The 4,156-nt window shown below is 32.6% G+C and overlaps 1 long non-coding RNA gene across 1 annotated transcript; it reads left to right on the top strand.

Annotated features, from left to right (window-relative positions):
• LOC127149800 (uncharacterized) lies at positions 1–957 on the top strand. Its single transcript, XR_007821508.1, has 3 exons — positions 1–462; positions 617–663; positions 771–957. It is a non-coding gene; the product is annotated as an uncharacterized LOC127149800 (long non-coding RNA).
• Positions 958–4,156: the final 3,199 nt, after the last annotated feature.

Consider the following 4,156-nt stretch of genomic DNA (forward strand, 5'->3'; position numbering starts at 1 on the left):
ATTGTATATTTGTATATATTTTTTGCTTCAGCAAAGGCAGCGTGACATTGAGTTTAGGAAATCTGATAATGAATAGAGATAGAGGTAACAATATTTTCTAACGTTAATGTATTGTAGGACATTACCAAAGGCTTCAATTATGAGTAAATTCGTATGACTATGCTAAGAAATTTAAGAAATTATGCTTTGTTTGGTTATCTTATGGATATTCAGCAAATGCAACGTGACATTGAGTTTAGGAGTATGCTTTGTTTGCTGTTTTGCTTTGTAATGTGGTTATGTTGTTCAAATCAGATTCTTGTTTTTGATGGCTCTATTGTAATAATTGTTGTTTAGCCATAAGAACAACCAAGAGATATATTGTTCTCTTATCTATGTAATCAAGCAAATCACAAGCACCAAATAATATGTAGGAAATTGATGGTTCAAGTTCAAGCTTCAGTCAACTGTTTGGAATTGAAGGTATTATACAAAAAAGTTTATCTTAGCATGTTTCTCAAATTGTTTTTTAGGAAGACTTGAATGAACAAGTTACAATATTATCTTGGTAAGACGGTTATGTGGTTGCACTTGGTTTAACAATTTTTTTTTTGGTGGTGTTGTTTCAAATACTTAGTTTAACAAGGATCTACCTTCCGCATTGCGCAATAAAAGTTATGTTTGGTAACCAACCCTTTACTTTATTAATCAGTAATCAAATGTGAATATTTCTACTAGCAACTAAGTCATAACATTGTTACTTAATTGAACCTTCTCGATGTTCTTTACAGGGAGCTATCACTAAACAAATGACTGCAATAGAAGAAATAGTTGCAAGTGAGTACAATTAGCCAGACCCTCATCTTTGTGACAAGATCTTGAAGTTGGTCATTTGTGAAGCGTTCTAGTTTACTATTAGTTGCAGTTTTAGTTATTGCTGTCTCAATATATTCTTTTTCTTTCTTTCTTTTTTTTTTTCCCAAAGGATGATCAGTGTAATAATTAAACTTCATAATTTCTTTGTGTTTGGAGCAAGTTGTATATAAATGTACACATTATTAAGATTTTATTTTGTATATGTACAAGTAAAAGATTTCATTTTTAACTGATTGGTGTCATACAAAATGGACAACAATGCAAGGATTTAATAAAAATAAATTTGAAGAAACGACATTAAAGACATAATTAATGTCGGTTTCAAAACGACATTAAAGACAGCTTTAATGTCGGTTAAAAAAAATTAAAGACATCTTTAATGTCGGTGGAAAAACGACATTAAAGATGTATCATAAGCGACATTAAAGACATATTTAATGTCGGTTATCCACCGACATTAAAGATGAACCGACATTAAAGGCCTTCAATATCACCTTCAAAAATGTCGGTTTATAACCGACATTGAAGGCCTTTAATGTCGGTTATAAACCGACATTAAAGATGTCTTTAATGTCGGTTATAAACCGACATTAAAGCCCAACCGACATTAAAGCCCTTTAATAACGCTCGCAAAGATGTCGGTCGCCAAGTGACATTAAAGGCCTTTAATGTCGGTTTTAAACCGACATTAAAGGCCAGATTTCTTGTAGTGCTCCTAGAACAAAAGATCTCGAAATTTGCCAGTCATTCCCTTCTTAAATTTTAGGAAATGTCTACAATTGGTTCATTCTTTCGTAAACTGTTACGTTGAGAAACCCTTTTGAAATATTTAATCCCATAGCTAGTATCTTTAGTTCATACACTCTAGTTTGGATCAATGTGGTCTCCTATTTTATGATATTCGTCACCTTTTTCATTGAAACCTATATATAAAGTAACAGTGTTTGTAGTGATTTTTGAACAACTTTATATTGTCCAGCCGTCGAAAATTTTCACATTTTTCAAGAAACATCTCTAGTTACATGGTTATCGATCTAAGTAGAAGAGGTACCAAACCGCCCTTCATGATTGTTGTATAAAGAAATTCGAGTTTGGTATATCCTCAAATATTTAAGTCTACGTGGGTTCAATCGTTACATGTATTGACCCTCGAGTTTTGCAGCACAGGTTTAATCGTATCAACAGTTGTAACGATCAATATATGAAGAAATTTGAGTTTCGTATCCTTTCATATTTAAACCTACATCGATTCAATTGTTAGATATGTCGACCCTAGAGGTTTTCAGTTGACGATAAAGCAGAATTACAAAAACACCTCATTCATTTCTGGGTAATGGTCGAACATGGTCGCCGAACTATAGAGAATGGTGTTCGACTCTAGACCAAAACTAATGATTCAATTATATATAAGATGATTTAATTTCTTCGGGGTCTTCAATCAATGTGAATAGCACGATGAAATCAACGAATTATAAAATAGATATTGCCTATTTTTTAACACAAAAGAGGGAGAGTTCGAGCGAAGGAGCGAACTTATATACTTTTTTTTTTATATCATTTCATTATAGTTGACTGAGATGGAATTTAAACACTTGGAAACAACTGCATGCAAAATATATAATGTCAAAATATTTCATTACACAATGCTTGGCTCCTTATCTCCGTAGTTATAGCATATATCTTTGCCAGGGTTTTTCGGGTTTTGCAAGCACATGCTATATTCATGAATGATCCATCTGCATGTGGTGCATTTTCCTGCATCCCTTTTGTCGTCAAAGATATTGAACCAATAGATTTGGTGTTGTCCAGTCCATGTGAAGCTGCAGAAAAACAATGTCGTCCCCACGAGGTTGGGTCTGAACTTGAACGAGTAGCCTTGTCCAAGCGGAAGGACATGGACTCCTAAGTCATCGTTCTTGGATTTGCAGTGAACGGTGACAGGAATGTCGTATTCAATTTGGTTGACGATTACGACTGTAGTTACTGGTTGGATGAAGATCGATCCTTGAATTGCACGTATGTTACATAAAAAGAAAATTAGCAAGGATAGTGCAAGTGTTGGAGATGAGCCCATTATCAAGGCGTCGGTTGAAACACAAAGGAAGAGACAAGAATATGAGGCTTTACAAATGTTTCGTTGTTAATTTTAAAATGTGTTTAGCATACTGTCATAATAATAAGATTCAATATGTCAAAGGAAAAATCACAAGACATGTAACACAAAATATAGAAAATCTTTGCTTGTTAAATTTCAAAACTTCCTACGCGAAATGTCTCTTTCCTTACCACGAACAATTTAACTTCAACAACAGTTTATTTCTTCAAGAAATGTGATAATATCTACATAAAACTAAACTATTCATTATTTACAAGGTTGCAATATGGACTCTTTTTTTTTCTTTTTCTTTTATTCGTTTTACTGTTTTAATGTCCTTCCCCTTCCTTTTTGCCTCACCAACTTAATAGTCTCAATTTATGCCAATGAAAGGTAACTTTACTCATTTCTTATTTTTCACAAACATTTAAACAATAACGTCGACAGTAAAAATTAGAGTTTAAATATACACCATTCTTTACCGACACACGAGAAAACAACTTTTTTCTTTACACGACCTTATGTGTATATATTCACTATTTCTATCACGTCCCAATCATACCAATACAAGACAAAAGGTATGAAGCCTCACATTCTTGTCTCTTTCTTTGTGTTTCAACCGACGCCTTGAAAATGGGCTCATCTCCAACACCTGCACTATCTTTGCTAAGTTTCTTTTTATGTATCATACGTGCAATTCAAGGATGGATCTTCATCCAACCAGTAACTATAGTCGAAATCGTCAACCAAATTGAATATGGCATTCCTGTCACCGTTCATTGCAAATCCAAGAACGTTGACCTAGGAGTCCATGTGGAAACCTAATATTTTCTTGATTTAATTTCTTTAAATGTAAAAAAAAAAGAAAATAAAAATTAAGTGTAAATATATATATATATATATATATATATATGTATATATATATTAAATGGTTTTATTAAGTAAATTAAAGAGAAGAAAGAAAATAAAGGATAAAAAGAAAAAAAAAGAGAAGAAAATTTCATTTTTTTCTTTTCTTCTTCTTCTTCTCTTCCCTTCACCGCCAAACATTTAATAGAAAAATTCTCATCCAACTTTCATTCTTTTCCTTCTTTAATTTGCAGAAAACATTTAAGAGAGAGTTTGGAAGAAGAAGAGGAATTGTACTAGAATTTTGAGGTTGAAGAAGAGAAGGAGAACTCAAGCAAAGTGTATCCATGGCTAAAT

Source organism: Cucumis melo, chromosome 1 (assembly GCF_025177605.1).
Source record: "Cucumis melo cultivar AY chromosome 1, USDA_Cmelo_AY_1.0, whole genome shotgun sequence".
NCBI lineage: Eukaryota > Viridiplantae > Streptophyta > Magnoliopsida > Cucurbitales > Cucurbitaceae > Cucumis > Cucumis melo.